The sequence below is a fragment of the Aotus nancymaae genome, unplaced genomic scaffold, assembly GCF_030222135.1.
Source record: "Aotus nancymaae isolate 86718 unplaced genomic scaffold, 86718_ANA_hifiasm-v0.15.2.pri h1tg000028l, whole genome shotgun sequence".
NCBI classification, from domain to species: Eukaryota; Metazoa; Chordata; class Mammalia; order Primates; family Aotidae; genus Aotus; species Aotus nancymaae.
In genome coordinates this window covers 36,504,238-36,521,574 of record NW_026988441.1, presented here as the reverse complement: position 1 = coordinate 36,521,574, position 17,337 = coordinate 36,504,238, and the positions used below count along the sequence as shown (strand labels likewise).

General features: G+C 48.8%; 1 long non-coding RNA gene across 1 annotated transcript; it reads left to right on the top strand.

Moving 5' to 3' along the window:
- Window positions 1–7,389: 7,389 nt before the first annotated feature.
- Window positions 7,390–16,785, top strand: LOC110569490 (uncharacterized). The gene is made up of 4 exons (XR_002479585.2): window positions 7,390–7,530; window positions 9,954–10,108; window positions 14,685–14,808; window positions 16,213–16,785. It is a non-coding gene; the product is annotated as an uncharacterized LOC110569490 (long non-coding RNA).
- Window positions 16,786–17,337: the final 552 nt, after the last annotated feature.

Genomic DNA, 17,337 nt, shown 5'->3' with positions numbered 1-17,337 from the left:
TGAGATTACAGGCGTGCACCACCACATCCAGCTAATTTTTGTATTTTTAGTAGAGATGGGGTTTCTCCATGTTGTCCACGATGGTCTCGATCTCCTGACCTCATGATTTGCCCATCTTGGCCTTCCAAACTGCTGGGATTACAGGCATGAACCACTGCGTCCAGCCATAATATTTTATTATTTTTAAAAAAGAGATGGGGTCTTGCTTTGTTGCCCAGACTTGTTTTGAACTCCTAAGTTCAAGTAATCCTTCCACCTTGGTCTACCAAAGTGTTGGAACTGCAGGTGTGAGCCACCATGCCTGGCCTCCCAGCTCATTTTATTTTTACTTATTTATTTATTTATTTAGAGACAAGGTCTTTCTCTGTTGCTGAAGCTGGAGTCCAGTGGCACAATCACAGCTCACTGCAGCCTCGAACTGCCTCAGTTTCCCAAGTTGCTGGGACTTACTGGTGTGTGCCACCATGCCTGGCTAATTTTTAAATTTTTTGTAGAGATGGGGGTCTCATTTTGTTGCCCATGCTGGCTTCAAGTCATCCTCCCACCTGGGCCTCCCAAAGTGCTGGGATTATAGTTGAGAGCTACCGTGCCAGGCTGGCTCATCTTTAAAAAGCTACCTTCCTGGCCTGGCGTGGTGGTTCATGCCTGTAACCCCAGCACTCTGGGAGGCGAGGCGGGCAGATCATCTGAATTCAGGAGTTTGAGACCAGCCTGGCCAACAGAGTGAAACTCTATCTCGACCAAAAATACAAAAATTAGCTGGCCGTGGTGGTACAGGCCTATAGTCCCAGCTACTCATGAAGCTGAGGCAGGAGACTTAGTCAAGATCACGCCACTGTACTCCAGCCTAGGCAATAGAGCGAAACTATCTCAAAAAAAAAAAAAAAAAAAACAAAGCCACCCTCCCCAAGGACAACAGGCTACTCTAGTTCTCAGTGCTTCCATGCCACCGCTGTAAACCTTTGTTACTATCCCAATCACTCCTATCATTATTTGCCTTACACTCAATGACCAATGTCAATGATGAGAACCTTGAGGGCCCAGGTTATATCACTGCCACCTAACAGTTCCCAGGTAAACCCAGGGTACGCCACACGGCAGGACCGGAGGCTGGTGGCTCTCAGACCAGGCTGAAGTGCAGAGGCATGATCATGGCTCACCGCAGCCCTGGCCTCCTGGGCTCAGGTGATCCTCCCACCTAAGCCTCCCAAGTACCTAGGACTACAGCTGTGCTCCACTATGTAGTCCTGGCTAAGCTTTTTTACATTTTGTAGAGAGCAGGGTCTCACTTTGTCATCCAGGCTGGAGTGCAATGGCACCATCTTGGCTCACTGCAACCTCCACCTCCTGGGTTCAAGTGATTCTTCAGCCTCAGTTTCCCAAGTAGCTGGGATTATAGGCGCCTGCCACCACGCCTGGCTAATTTTTGTATTTTTAGTAGAGACGGGGTTTCACCATGTTGGCCAGGCTGCTCTCGAACTCCTGACTGCAAGTGATCCACCTGCCTCGGCCTCCCAAAATGCTGGATTACGGGACTGAGCCACTGCACCCAGCCACATTTTTATGTTTTGTAGAGAGAGGTGTCTCGCTATGTTGCCCAGGCTGGTCTTTAACTCCTGACCTCAAGTGATTCTCCCATCTTGGCCTCCCAAGCACTTGGCTTAAAGGCAAGAGTCACTGTCTGTGCCTGGCCTCAGGGATAAGTCTTGTTTGGATGATCTTTGAGGGTTTTTTACTCCAATGCACTATTTAAAACAATTCTGGTTGTCTATGTGACATCAGTGATGTTGTTCACATCCGCAGATTACCCAGTGCATATACAGGGGAGAGAAATGTGTGTGTCTTTATGCATGACAGAAAAAGACAGAGTAAAGCAGTGAGGCTGCTTTCCACCAGGCATGCATGAGAATCAGTTTCATTGCATCATTACGGAGCAGGTATTCTAAACCACTTGAGCCAGAGCAAAACTAGAACAGTCAAATCTATCTTCAGGCTCAATCTTGACACTTCACACATCATCTGACAGGGCTTGGACCCAGTAATTTTAAAGATCCTTTCCATATGCAACATTCTGAGTCTTCAAGGTAAAAGAGGCTTAGGTCATTCAGGAAATGCTCTCTTGCCAGAAAAAAGCCCAAAGCACCACCTGACCCAGTTATAACTGCCATGCAAGGAGAGGTCTCAGGTGGACACGGCACCAGCTCTTTCCAGGCCCCTGCCCATGGCCTACGGAGGGGTGGGACGCCTGGCTGGAGCAGCTCCAGCTAAGTGACAGCAATTCTCTATCAGCCAGGCTGAGAAGCCTGGGGCAGAAGCAGGTCAGGTGTAACTGGCCTGTGGCCCAGTTCAAGTGCCCCACAGCCCTGCTAAGAGCTCTGGCTTCTTTCTGGCTGGTCAAGGCCAAAGGCCACTGTGGGGATCTTGCACAGAAGTGCAAAGCAACAGGGCACAGCAAGAAAAAATCCTGGGCTTTGGAGCCTGGCAGGCCTGAGCTGGGCACTAAGTATCCTGCTCATCAGCTGAACTACTGTGCAAAAGTCACTCCCCTTTCCAGAGCTCAACCCCGCCCTCCCTCTAGCTCCACAGCGCCTGGTACAGTGAGAACCTGTCTCTAGTCCCACTTCATGAACAAAATCAAGGTGAATGTATGTCTACCCAACCTCCCTGTCTGCAGCTACAAACACCTTCATCTCCTCTCCTCCTGTCCTTGCCCTCTCTTTAAACCATCTCCACCTCCTGAATTACTTCATTTGGTGACATGGCCCCACCTGTCCCCCAAGCTACCTCTCTCTATCCCTTGGACCTAATCGGGCACCATGTCCTACCAGTTTGACATGTGAGATCTGTCTCTCACTGTCCTCCCACCTCTCTGCCACTATCCCTATTCAGACTTCTGTCTGCTCCTGCTAGACCAACTCCTAAAAGGGATTTCAAACTCAGTGTCTCTAAACCCAGCTTCATCTTATTCTTCCTAGTCACTCCCCTTCCTTGAGTCTGCCTGTTTCTGTTCAGGGTGACATGAGTCTGGCCATCGAGTTGTTCAGGATTGTTTCCTCTCCTGTGATTCTTTCCCCTTATATAAATGTCTTGCTCTTAAAAAATTTGTTTTTATCCAAAGGTGACTATATAATTGGAAGTAAATCACTCCTCAGTAATCACATAGCATTTCATAGGTTTAAATTAAATATTGGTTGGCTGTTTGTTTGTCATCTTCTTCCCTTATTCCTTCCTGACTACATCATTAAGTATAATTATCAGTATAAAAGAGGTTTTCAATACCCATTACTAAATTGCATTCTAGCCTGGGCAAGAAAGCAATACTCCCATTCTCTCTCCCTCTTTCTTTTCCTTCTCCCTCCTCCCCATTCTCTCTCTCTCTTTCTCTTCCTTTTTCCTCCTTCCTAAAAAAAAAAAAAAAAAAAAAAAAAAATTTGTTTTTATAGATATGGGATCTCACTATGTTGCCCAGGCTGGTCTTGAACTCCTGGCCTTGAGCGATCCTCCCGCCTTGGCCTCACAACCTGTTGGGGTGACAGATGTGAGCCACCACACCCAGCCACAGATGTCTCTTTGACAGGTACCTGGATCCAGTCACTTCTGAGTGGCCTGCTAATCTTTCCTTCCCCTGGTACAGACAAAATATCAACCACGTGCCAGGCACAGAGTAAAGCATCAAGCATACAAAATGAAGAAGCAGTACCAGTCCTGACCCTCAGCAGTTCAGCCATTACAGGGCCACCTCAGTACTGTAATAGCCCATGACTGGTTTCTCCTTGTCTCTCCCCCAGCCTCTTGACCAGAGTGAGCAGAGAACTAAAACTGCTCAGTAGTCACCCCTGGCCTAGCCGCAGGATAACTCCCAAGTCCTCACCCAGTAGACACCTGAGCACTCCTGCCACAACTGCCCACTTCAGCCTTTTTGCACCTAAAGACCCCACGTGGCTCTCTGAACACACTTCGATGTTCCCACCTCTGGGCTTTGCTGTGTCCTACAAAGTCCCACCCCATTGTCTTTGCCTGGCTAGCTCTTCTCCACCCGTCCTGCCTCCTCTCCTCCAGGAAGCATTCTGGGATCTCTTGTGCCCACCCAGGTCCCTTTTCTGGGCTTCCATATCAGTCAGGACAAAATTCTCACCGCACTCACCAGAGTGGGCTGAGATGACCTATAATACACATCATGCACACTCTCTAGAACCGAGCGGGGGCCCAGGACACAGCAGCAGAGCAGGTGTGTAAGGGAGAGTCGTTCAGAGGTGGGAGCGAGCCTCACTTCCCTCCCACAGGCTGACTTCCGTCGGTCTTCCCCTGACCCACAGCTCGGGTCGGCCGTGCCGCCTCGCTACTGCCACCTAGGGGCGCCAGTCAGGTGCTGTGCTTCTCTCACCATTCAGCCTTGAATTCGATTCAATAAACTGAACGGGATGGGAACACTAAGGAGGGAGCAGTTGATTCCGGTGGGGGTGGAGGAAGGGTGGCTTCAAACAGCCAGTGAGCTCCGGGCTGAGCCATGGAGCATGAGCAACGGATCTCCAGGTGGAAGAGATCTGTCTCCTGGTGGAAGCTGCAACCAGCAGCAAGGGTTAGAGTCTGGGGTCTATGTACAGGGGCAAGGAGGGTTAGGGTGTGAAGGAACTGGCACCCCAAACTAAGGGCTTCTAGCGTTATCTTTTAATTCACCAAAGAGGTCAAGAAAACGTGTCTTTTTTCTGGCCAAAGACTTTAAACCAGAAAGGACACAATTAGATGTGCATTTACAGAAGAAAACTCCTGCAGGAGTGTAGAAAGAGGGAAGAGATGGGAAGCGGAGAGTGAGAGAGGTAAGAAAGCACGAGGAGGCCAGTGTTTTCATAATCCTCTCATTTCTTTTACTTGAAATAGCACCAAGGGCCGGGCATGATGGCTCACGTCTGTAATCCCAGCACTTTGGGAGGCCAAGGTGGGTGGATCACCTGAGGTCAGGAGTTTGAGACCAGCCTGCCCAACATGGTGAAACCCCCATCTCTACTAAAAATACAAAAAGTTAGCCGGGCGTGGTGGCGGGCGCCTGTAATCCCAGCTCCTTGGGAGGCTGAGGCAGGAGAATTGCTCGAACCCAGGAGGCAGAGGTTGCAGTGAGCCCAGATGGTGCCACTGCACTCCAGCCTGGGTGACAAGAGTGAGACTCCATCTCAAAAAAAAGAAAGAAAGAAAGAAAAAGAAATAGCACCATGATCTCAGACTCAACACATCCAAACTGAAACCCTGCCTGCTCAAAACCAATGTGTCAACATGAACAATATTATTTCCTTCCACATTTGGAGACGTTCATATATCTCAGACTCTTTGTGGGCTTTGAAGTTGCAGAATTTCATAATACATCCCAGCACGGTACTTTGCATACAGAAGGTATTCGATGACAACTGAGTGGTGTGCCCTGGAGCCTTGCGATTTTAAGAGCAGTACAACCCGGTAGTTAAGAGTAAGGGTTTTTAATCAAAGGGCCCGAGTTCAAACCATGGCGCGGCCACGTTAGTGCATGAGACTGGTCGTATCAAGCAACCCATCTAAGCCTCAGCTTCTTCATCTCTAAAATGGAAATTAATGGAAATTATTAACATCACCTGCCTCAAGGACTAGAGACAAACGTCCACAAAGTGTTAAGCACATAGTAAATCCTCAATAAAAACTGGTGGTTATGTATAACATCATTTATTCAGTGCCTACCAGGCACAGACCACGACAATGCAACGGGTTTCTCACACCCTTCAATGTGCACCACACTTTTGTCCTTCCCATTTTCCAGACAAGAAAACTAAGGGTCAACAGAGTCGAGCTTGTTTGAGGTCTTGGAAACATCTTCCAGGGCGCCCGTAATTCCAGCTACTCGGGAGGCTGAGGCAGGAGAATCGCCTCAGATTGGGGCTAGAGGAACTTCTGCAGGAAGGTTATTTAGTTCAGGGATGGTTCTCACCTGTGTGTGTGGGACAGCGCGGAGGAGACCCCCCCCCACATGCAACCCCAGACATCTGGCACTGTTTGGAAATATTGTTGATTTGGGGGATGGGGGTACCGCTGGCATCTAGTGGGTAGAGGCCAGAAATACTGCTCAACTTCCTAAATTGCACAGGGAGGCCCCCCACCACACACAACCAAAAACTATCTGACCCCAAACATCAGTAGCACCAACGTTGAGAAACCCCTGCCTAGCCAGATCGTTCTCCTGATCTTCCTACTTCTGGAGCACTGGCCATACGGATCCCAGATGAACACTTTCTAGCAAGGGGGCTCAGTCCCGCCACGGGAAGCCCGTGCAGAAGTTGAGCAGAAGTTCTCCTTCTCCACCTGCTCTGCACACAGTAGGGACCAAAACCCATTTTAACAAGCCCCGCAGCCCAGAGCACCGGAAAAGGAAGGAAGAGCATCCATCCTCCATTGTTCAACTCCGGGCAGCTTGTGTCTCCAAGACACACACACATATTTCACAAATCCTAACGTCCCACGCCCCACAAACAGCTTTGTTAGAGATGGCGCTCAAAAAAAAATAGATGCAGTTTAGATTCCCCCCACCCCCAGGACTCCCAGTGTGCCTACTGAAGGGTTGCACACTTCTCAAAGGACCTCGCACCGACCGCGGTGCTCTGACAACGACCACAAAAGAATCTGTGGGATTTCCCGGGGGAGCGTGCCCGTGGGCCTTGACCTCCGCGCGCTCAAAGCGCTCCCCGCGCTCCCCCGCCGCTGGCCTCACTCTCACGCCCCCGGAGCTCGAGCTTCCAAGACGACCGGGGCCCCGGCGGTGCAGCCCGGCCCCCTGGCGCGTGCCCACGCCGTGTCCCGCTCGCCAGTCCCTCGAGATGCCCAAGGAATCCGGCCCCGGGGCCTGTGGCCGGCGCCCACATCGGTCCGTCCCGGCCCGCCTGCCGCGGTCCCCGTGCGCGTGCCCTCCCTCGGTCCCGCGCGGCCTGGGCCTCGGCCGGTGCAGGCCCGCGGGCGCCCCGCGGCCAGGCCAGGCGAGCTCAGGCCTGCTGCGGCCTACCCCGCCGGGCGCCGCCGAAGGCCCCCCACCGCCTCACCTGGACGCGGGCGGGCGGGCCCGGGGCTGCTCCGGGGCGGGCGGGCGGCGGCGGCGGCGGCGGCGCGGCGCTAACGGCTCCGCTCGGCCTCTGTAGCGGTGGCGGCGGTGGCGGAGACGGCGACGGCGGCAGCGGCTCCTCCTCAGCGCGCACGACCCGCTCCGGCCCGCGGCCCGGACACGCCCCCCCGGCGCGCGCGCCCATTGGCCGGCGTCCGCCACGGCGTGCTGCTCATTGGTCGGCGTGGCTGTCGCGGCGCCCCCAGGCGCGCGGGAGAGGCGGGACTTCCGGTCGGCGCCGCCTGCGAAGGGCTCCGCGGCCGGCGGAGAGGCGGGCGGCCAGCTATGGCCGCGGAGGGGGTGAGCTGGGGTCTGGACCTTGGAGGCTGACGGAAGGCGGTGACTGAGGAGAGGCGCCTCTGGTCGAGCGCTCGCCGTGTGTTCCGCACCTGCCTTTCCTGCCGCCACCTCCCATTAAGGTAGGAACGGTCAGCCCACCGAGGTTACGGGGACAGACCTGTGTTCGAATCCCGGCCCCGACGTTTCTGCACTACGTGCCGTTAGGCAGGTGCTGACGTCACCTCGCCGGGCCTCAGTTTCCTTCTCTGGTGCACTGAGGAGGCGGGGCATGGAACGTGGTCAGCTTCACATTGCTCTTTGAGCAAGCCAGTTCCTGAAAGCTCAGCCTCTTATTCGTTCATTAAAATGTCATTGTGGTCAGCTTCACATTGCTCTTTGAGCAAGCCAGTTCCTGAAAGCTCAGCCTCTTATTCGTTCATTAAAATGTCATTGAGCGCCGACTGTGTGTCAGTCACTGTATGGGCAGTGAGCAGAAAAAAAAATACCTGGCCTTATTGGGCTAACATTCTAAGCCAGCGCCAATCTCTATGATTCTAAGCCATCATAGAGATGAGATGTGGCTCTGTTGCCCAGGCTGATCTTGAACTCCTAGACTCAAGTGATTCTCCTGCTTCCGCCTCCCAAACAGCTAGGATTACAAGTGTAACTGCACTATGCTTATTTTTTTTTTCTTTTTCTTCCCCACCACCCTTTTTTTTTTTTTTTTTTGGGGGGGGGGTGGACAGGATCTCACTCTGTCACCCAGACTGGAGTGCAGTGGTGTGATCATGGCTCACTGCAGCCTCAACTTCCCTAGCTCAGGCAATCCTCCAACTTCAGCTTCCTGAGTAGCTGAGACTACAAGACGTGCCACCATGCCTAGCTAATTTTTTATTTCTTGTAGAGATGAGGTCTTGCTGTATTGCCTAAGCTGGTCTCAAACTTCTAGACTTAAGCCATCCTCCTGCTTTAGCCTCCCAAAGTGTTGGGATTACAGGCATGAGCCATGGTGCTCAGCTTATTTCTTTTTTTAATTATATTTTTTGAGAAAAGTTTATTAGAGATTGGGTCTCACTATGTTGCCCAGGCTGGAGTGCAGTGGCTCTTCACAGGCACAATCATCCCACAGGTTTAACTCCTGACCTCAACTGATCCTCTTGCCTCAGGCTCCCAAGTAGCTGGGACTATAGGCACAGGCCACCACACCTAGCTCACATGGTTAATTGTTAAATTTTTTTTTTTAGATGGAGTTTTACTATTGTTGCCCAGGCTGGAGTGCAATGGCACAATCTCAGCTCACCACAACCTCCGCCTCCCTGGTTCAAGTGATTGTCCTGTCTCTGCCTCCCGAGTAGCTGGCATTACAGGCATGTGCCACCACACCTGGCTAATTTTGTATTTTTAGTAGAGACAGGGCTTCTCCATGTTGGTCAAGCTGGTCTCGAAGTCCGGACTTCAGGTGATCCATCTGCCTTGGACTCCCAAAGTGTTGGGATTACAGGAGTGAGCCACTGCACCCGGCCGTAATTGTTAAATTTTAAAGTAGCTAGCATTCTGGGTCATCACTGTGCAGTAGAAGTATAAGCCAGCCACAGATTGGTCAGTGAAGTATGTAAGTTAAATTGATTAAATTGTTAGCCTTGTTTAAAATAAAAATTAAAAAAAAAAGGTAATGTTAATTGTAATCATGTGTTTTATTTATTTATTTTTTTGACAGAGTCTTGCTCTGTTGCCAAGGCTGGAGTGCAATGGCGGGATCTTGGCTCACTAAAACCTCTGCCTCCCGTGTTCAAGTGATTCTCCTGGCTCAGCCTCCCAAGTAGCTGGGATTACAGGCGCCTGCCACCACACCCCTCTAATAATTTTTTTTTTTAGATGAATCTCGCTCTGTCTTGCCCAGGCTGGAGTGCAGTGGCATGATCTCAGATCGCTGCAATCTCCGCCTCCCAAGTTCAAAGCAATTCTCCTGCCTCAGCCTCCCCAAGTAGCTGGGATTACAGGCACACGCCACCACGCCTGGCTAATTTTTGTATTTTTAGTAGAGATGGGGTTTTACCATGTTGGCCAGGCTCCTCTTGAACTCCTGACCTCAGGTGATCTGCCTGCCTTGGACTCCCTTCCAAAGTGCTGAGATTACAGGCGTGAGCCCCCTCACCCAGCCTAATTTTTGTGTTTTTTTAGTAGAGATGAGGTTTCACCATGTTGGCCAGGCTGTCCTGCATGCTGTTTGTTTGTTTGTTTTGAGAGGAGTCTAGCTCTGTTGTCCAGACTGGAGTGCAATGGTGCAATCTTGGCTCACTGCAATCTCCACCTCCTGGGTTCACACGATTCTCCTGCCTCCGCCTCTTCAGTAGCTGGGATTACAGACATGTGCCACCATGCCTGTCTAATTTTCTGTGTTTTCAGTAGAAACAGTCATTATGTTGCTCAGGCTGGCCTCGAACTCCTGACCTCAAATGATCCACCTGCCTTGGCCTCCCAAAGTGCTGGGATTACAGATGTGAGCCACCACACCTGATCCCTGCATGCTTTTGAAATCCAGTATGTGTTTTATACTCCATAGCACAGTGCATCTCAAGTCGGACTGGCTACATTTCAAGGGCTAAACCATCACATGTTGCCAGTGGCTGCTGCATTAGACCGTGCTATGCTGGATGGTCAGTCAGAAGAGAAACCAAGTGGATTCCATGTCAAGTGTTGAACAGGCTAAGAAGAAAAGTAAGTTGGGGAAAGAGCTTAGGGAATGTGGGAGTTGCTGTTTGAAAGAGGATGGTTGGGAAGGTTGAAGAGCTGTCATTTGCAGAGGGACCCAAAGGAGTTGAGAGCACTGAACAAATAGTTACATTCTTCATCATCTGGTGCAGTGCCATCCAGAAGAACTTCCCATGATAATGAGCATGTTCTGTATCACACCGTCCAGTTCTGTAGCCCCTGGATCCACGGGGTTTTCTTTTTTTTTTTTAAGACATAGTCTCAGTCGCTCTGTCACCCGGGCTGAGTGTAGTGGCGTGATCTTAGCTCGTTGCAACCTCTGCCTCCTGTGTTCAAGCGATTCTCCTGCCTTAGCCTCCCAAGTAGCTGGGACTACAAGCATGCACCACCATGCCCGTATATTTTTATTTTCATTTTTTATTTTTATTACTTTTTGAGATGGAGTCTTTCACTGTTGCCCAGGCTGGAGTGCAGTGGCGCGATATCGACTCACTGCAACCTCTGCTTCCTGGGTTCGAGCAACTCTTATGTCTTAGCTTCCTGAGTAGCTGGGACTACGAGGGCCTGTCACCATGCCTAGCTAATTTTTTTGTATTTTTAGTGGAGACGGGGTTTCCCCATGTTGGCCAGGCTGTTCTTGAACTCCCAGCCTCAGGTGATCCACCTCGGTTTCCCAAAGTGCTGGGATTACAGGCATGAGCCACCACACCTGGCCTCCGTGTGTGTGTATGTGTGTGTTTTTTTTTTTGCACTTGACATATGGCTGGCATCACTAAAGAACTGACTTTCTGGCCAGACAACAGCGGCTTATGCCTGTAATCTCAAGCACTTTGGGAGGCCGAGGTGGGAGGATCACTTGAGGCCAGGAGTATGAGACCAGCCTGGGTGATATAGCAAGACCCTATCTCTACCAAAAAAACAAACAAAAAAAACATTAGCCAGGTAATGTGATGTAGGCCTTTAGTGTCAGCTAGTTGAAAGGTTGAGGTGAGAGGATCCCTTGAGACCAGGATTTCGAGACTGTAGTGAGTTGTGATAATGCCATAACACTTCAACCTGGGCAACAGAGCAAAATCCCATGTCTTAAAAAAAAAAAAAAAAAAAAAGGCTAGGCACAGTGGCTCACGCCTGTAATCACAGCACTTTGGGAGACCCAGGCGGATGGATCACAAGGTTAGGAGTTTGAGACCAGCCTGGCCAACGTGGTGAAACCTCGTCTCTACCAAAAGTACAAAAATTAGCTGGGCGTGGTGGCGGGCACCTATAATCCCAGCTACTTGGGAGGCTGAGGCAGGAGAATTGCTTGAACCTGGGAGATGGAGGTTGCAGTGAGCTGAACTTGCACCACTGCACTCCAGCCTGGTGACAGAGAGGGACTCCATCTCAAAAAAAAAAAAAAAAGTGACTGTAATTTTTTAATTAATTCAAATTTAAATTTAAATAACCACATAGGGCTAGTGGCTCCTGTAGTGGATGGCATAGGATTAGTACAGTGGTAAATGCTCTGAATTGAATGGGTCCATGGCAAATACTTTATGGACATCCCCCTGTGAAATCCTAGAAATAGCTCTGTGACATAGGAGCTATAATCATTGTTGTCACGATGAAAAATAAGATACTTCATTCATTCATCTATAGTATTGTTGATAGACTTTATTTTTTAAGCTTGGCACTGTGGCTCATGCATATAATCCCAACACTTGAGGATTGGGAGTTCACTTGAGGTCAGGAGTTCGAGACCAGGCTGGGCAACATGGTAAAACCCCAACTCTTCTAAAAATACAAAAATTAGTCGGGCATGGTGGTGGGCACCTGTAATCCTAGCTATTTGGGAAGCTGATCGCACCTACTTGGGAGGCTGAGGCAGAAGAATCATTTGAACCCAGGAGGCAGAGTTTGCAGTGAGCTGAGATCATGCCATTGCACTCCAACCTGGGCAACAAGAGCGAAACTCCATCTTAAAAGAAAAAGAAAACATTCTAAACTTATACTGAGGTGATGGGCAACAGAGTGAGACTCTGTCCCAGAAAAAAAAAAAAGTATTTTTTTTTTTTTTTTTTTTTTTTTTTTTTTTTTTGAGACGGAGTTTCGCTCTTGATACCCAGGCTGGAGCGCAATGGCGCGATCTCGGCTCACCGCAATCTCCGCTTCCTGGGTTCAGGCAATTCTCCTGCCTCAGCCTCCTGAGTAGCTGGGATTACAGGCACGCGCCACTGTGCCCAGCTAATTTTTTGTATTAGTAGAGACGGGGTTTCATCATGTTGACCAGGATGGTCTCGATCTCTTGACCTCGTGATCCACCCGCCTCGGCCTCCCAAAGTGCTGGGATTACAGGCTTGAGCCACTGCGCCCGGCCAAAAGTATTTATTTTTTAGAAAAATTTTAGACCAGGCACAGTGGCTCAAACCTGTAATCCCAGCACTATGGAAGGCTGAGGCAGGAGGATCTTTTGAGGCCAGGAGTTTAAGACCAGTCCTGGTAATGTAGCAAGACCTCCATTTCTAGTAAAAATTTTAAAAATTTGCTGGGTGTGGTGACACACACCTGTGCTCCCAGCTACTGAGGAGGCTCAGGTGAGAGAATTGGTTGAACCTGGGAGGTCAAGGCTACAGTGAGCCATGATTGTTCCACTGCCCTCCATTCTGGGTGACAAAGTATGAAAAGAAAAAAGAAAAAACGAAGAAATAAGAAAATCTAAATTTTAGATTTGAAGAAATACTGCCAAAGTAGCACTAGAGTGTTAGTGCAGTGGCAGGTACTTATAATCTCAGCTACTTGGAGGCTAAGGTGGGAGGATCTCTAGAGCCCAGGAGTTGCAGACCAGCCTGGGTACCATAGCCAGACTCTGCCTTTTCTTTTCTTCTTTTTTTAGAGACTGAGTCTTACTCTGTCACCCAGGCTGGAGTGCAGTGGTGTGATCTTGGCTCACTGCAACCTGTGCCTTCTGGATTCAAGCGGTTCTCCAGCCTCAGCCTCAGCCTCCTGAATAGCTGGGATTAACAAGTGCCTACCACCATACCTGGCTAAGTTTTGTATTTTTAGTAGAGACAGGGTTTCACCATATTGGCCAGTCTGGTCTCAAACTCCTTACCTCAGGTGATTTACCTGCCTTGGCCTCCAAAGTGCTGGGATTATAGGCTTGAGCCACCAGACCCTGTGTTAAAAACAAATAAGCAAAAAACAGAGTTACCATTATTACCTAATAGTAACATATTTTAATTACAAAATTTCAACATATTAGTAACAAATTAATATAATGTAATGGACCAATACTGATACTTTATTATAATTTAATAGACCAATACTGATATTTTGCTGTTAAGTAAAGGTCATAGTTTATTTAGTCTTCCTTTATGTTTCCCTAGTATCTGTTTTCTCTTCCAGGATCCCACCCAGCAGACCATCTCACTTTTTTTTTTTTTTTTTTTTTTTTTGAGAGTCTCGCTCTGTCACCCAGGCTGGAGTGCAGTAGTGCGATCTCAGGGGCGATCTCTGTTCACTGCAACCTTCACCTTCTGGGTTCAAGTGATTCTCCTGCCTCCGCCTTCCAAGTAGCTGGGATTGTAGGCATGCACCATTATGCCTGGCTAAATTTTGTATTTTTAGTAGAGACAGGGTTTCACCATGTTGGCTAGGCTGGTCTCGAACTCCTGACCTCAAGTGATCTGCCTGCCTCAGACTCCCAAAGTGCTGGGATTACAGTGTGAGCCACCGTGCCCGGCCAGTCCATCTCACTTTCAGGGATCTTGTTAGGCTCTTCTTGGCTGTGACAGATTCTCAGACTTCCCTTGTTTTTGATGACCTTGACAGTTTTGAGGAGTGCCAACCAGTCAGGTATTTTGGTACAGTGTCCATCCCTCTATTGGAACTTATCTGGTGTTTTTTTTGTAAGAATGGGATGATGGGTTATTGGCACCAAGATCAAGGAAGTAAAGTGCTATTTTCATCACACCGTATCAAGGGTACATCCTATCAACTTCATTATTTATTTCTTTAAAGAGACAGGGTCCTGACTGGGCCTGGTGGCTCATGCCTGTAATCCTAGCACTTTGGGAGACAGAGGTGTGTGGATCTGTTTAGGTCAGGATTTTGAGACCAGCCTGGCCAACATCGTGAAACCTAGTCTCTATTTAAAAAGTACAAAAATTAGCTGAATGTGGTGATGCACACCTGTAATCCTAGCCACTCTGGAGGCTGAGGCATGAGAATTGCTTGAACCTGGGAGGCTGAGTTGTAGTGGGAGGCAGGGGTTGTAGTGAACCAAGATTGCACCACTGTACTACAGCCTGGGGATTATGTGTGCACCACCATGCTCAGCTAATTTCGTATTTTGTAGTAGAGACAGGGTTTCACCATGTTGGCCAGGCTGGTCTCGAATTCCTGACCTCAGGTGATCTACCCGCCTCGGCCTCCCTAAGTGCTGGGATTACAGACGTGAGCTACTATGCCCGACCCTCCTTTTCATTTTGGATATTGTGGAAGGAAGTCACTATGTGTAACTCATACCTATGGTGTGGGAGGTTATACTCCATTTCCTTAAGGATGGACTGTCTACGTACTTTTTTTTTTTTTTTAATTTTAGAGACACAGTCTTGCTCTGTTGCCCAGGCTGGAGTGCAGTGGTGTGATCATGGCTCGCTGCAGCCTCAACTTCCTGAGCTGAAGAGATCCTTCCGCCTCAGCCTCTCTAGTAGCTGGAACTACAGGTGCGTACCATCACAGCTGGCTACTTTTTGTATTTTTTTGTAGAGATGGGATCTCACCATGTTGCTCAGGCTAGTCTGGAACTCCTGGCCTCAAGCACTCCAAGTCTTGGCCTCCCAAAGTGCTGGGGTTACAGGTAGGCATCACCGCATCTGGCCCTACATAAATTATTATTATTTTTTAAGCTTTTCCACAGCTGAAACATAAGTTTCCTAGAATCCTTCTGCATGGGAGATTTATCTCACTCTCCCCCATTTATTGAATTATATCAGCATGGACTGCTGGATATTTAGTTTATGCTTTGGGTTATAACCTGATACTCCTGTATTTTGTCTGTCAAATCGTCCCAGCTTTGGCCATCGGCCACTCTAATTTGGCTTCTGTGGCCCTTTGACATAGTCCCATCAACATGTTTTTCAGAGTTTTGTTTGTTGGTTTGTTTTATTTAGAGCAGTTCCTTACTTTGTGGCAGCACAAAATGCTCCAGGCCTATCTTGTATATTTCTGACCTTTATTCTAGTAGCAGCCATTTTTCCAAGGGGCTGTGGTTCCTTTTTATAGAGAACGGTGTGGGAAGGCAAGATCTGTCGCACCAGGAGTGTTCATGGCTACTGGAATGTCATTTCTTTAGATATTTCGATTACCAATAGATTTTTTTTTTTTTTTTGAGACAGAGTCTCACTCATGTTGCCCAGGCTGGAGTGCAGTGTTGCTGTCTTGGCTCACTGCAGCCTTAGCCTCCTGGGCTCAAGCCATCCTCCCACCTCAGCGTCCCAAGTAGCTGGGACTACAGGCGCACATCACCACACCCAGCTAAATTTTTGTATTTTTTGTAGAGTCAGGGTTTTACCATGTTGCCCAGCCTGGTCTCAAACTCCTGAGCTCAAGTGATCCATCCACCTTGGTCTCTTGAAGTGCTAGGATTATAGACGCGAGCCACCAAACCCAGCATCAATAGCTTTTTTCTTGTCTTTTTGTTTTTGAGAGGGTCTGCATTCACGTCATTTAATCTCTCTGTTTCAGTTTCCTAATCTCTAAAATGGGGGTGGGCCGCATGCAGTGGCTCAAACCTGTACTCCCAGCACTTTGTGAGGCTGAGGCAGGCAGATCATTTGAGGCTAGGAGTTCAAGACCAGCCTGGCCAATATGGTAAAACCCCGTCTCTACTAAAAATACAAAGATTAGCCAGGCATGGTGGTACACACCTGTAATCCCAGCTACTCCGGAGGCTGAAGCAGGAGAATCACTTGAACCCGAGAGGGAAAGGTTGCAGTGAGCCGAGATGGCACCACTGCACTCCAGCCTGGGCAACAGAGTGACACTGTCTCCAATAAACAAAAATAAAATAAAATGGGGATGATTGTAGTACAGGTGATCCTTGAACAACCCGGGTCTGAACTGCACAGGTCCACTTACAACTGGATTTTCTTCCACCTCTGCCACTCGTGAGACAGCAAGACCAACCCCTCCTCTCCCGCCGCTGCCACCACCTACTCTGAGTGATGATGACGAAGATGAAAACCATTATGATCCACTTCCACTTAATGGATGATGAATGTATTTTCTCTTTGTAATATTTTTTTTTTCCCTTGGAGACAGGTCTCACTGTATCCCCCAGGTTGGAGTACAGTGGCATGATTTGGCTCACTGCAGCCTTCGCCTCCCGGTTCAAGCGATTCTCCCACCTCAGCCTCCTGAGTAGCTGGGATTACAGGCACCCACTACCACACCTGGCTAATTTTTGTATTTTTAGTAGAGACAGAGTTTCACCATGTTGGCCAGGCTGGTCTCAAACTCCTGACCTCAGGTGATCCACGTGCCTCGGCCTCCCACAATGCTGGGATTACAGGTGTGAGCCATGGTACTTGGCCTTTTCCTAAAAGTACAAGTACTTTTTTAAAGTACATCTTGTTTCCTCTGTCTTACTTTGTCATAAAAATAGAGTATATGATATAAATAAAATACAAAATATGTGTTAATGGACTGTTTATGTTATCAGTAAGACTTCTGGTCAACAGTAGGCTATTAGTAGTTAAGTTCTAGGGGAGTATGTGTTCAAGGGTCAGCTGTAATTCCTGAGGGCACTGTGAGAACTAAATTAAATAACCCACTTTTACAATCTTTGGAACTGAAGGCAGGCGCTGGGACTCACACCTGTAATTCCAGCACTTTGGGAGGCTGAGGCAGGAAGATCCCTTGAGGCCAAGAGTTTGAGACCAGACTGGGCAACAAAGCGAGACTCTATCTCTACAAAAATTTATAAAACTTAACCAGGCATGCTGGCATGGGCCTGTAGTCCCAGCCAGTCAGGTGACTGAGGTGGGAGGATCCATTGAGCTCAGAAGTTTGAGGTTGCCATGAGCCATGATCATGCCACTGCACACCAGCCTGGGTGACAGCAAGACCCTGTCTCTGAATTTTTTTTTTTTTAATTAAAACCTGGGTCTGCTTGGTCTCAAGTATCTTTATTTCCCTGCTCTGATTTTGAGATAGGAAGTTCTCTGGTTTTGCTTTTTTTTTTTTTTTTTTTT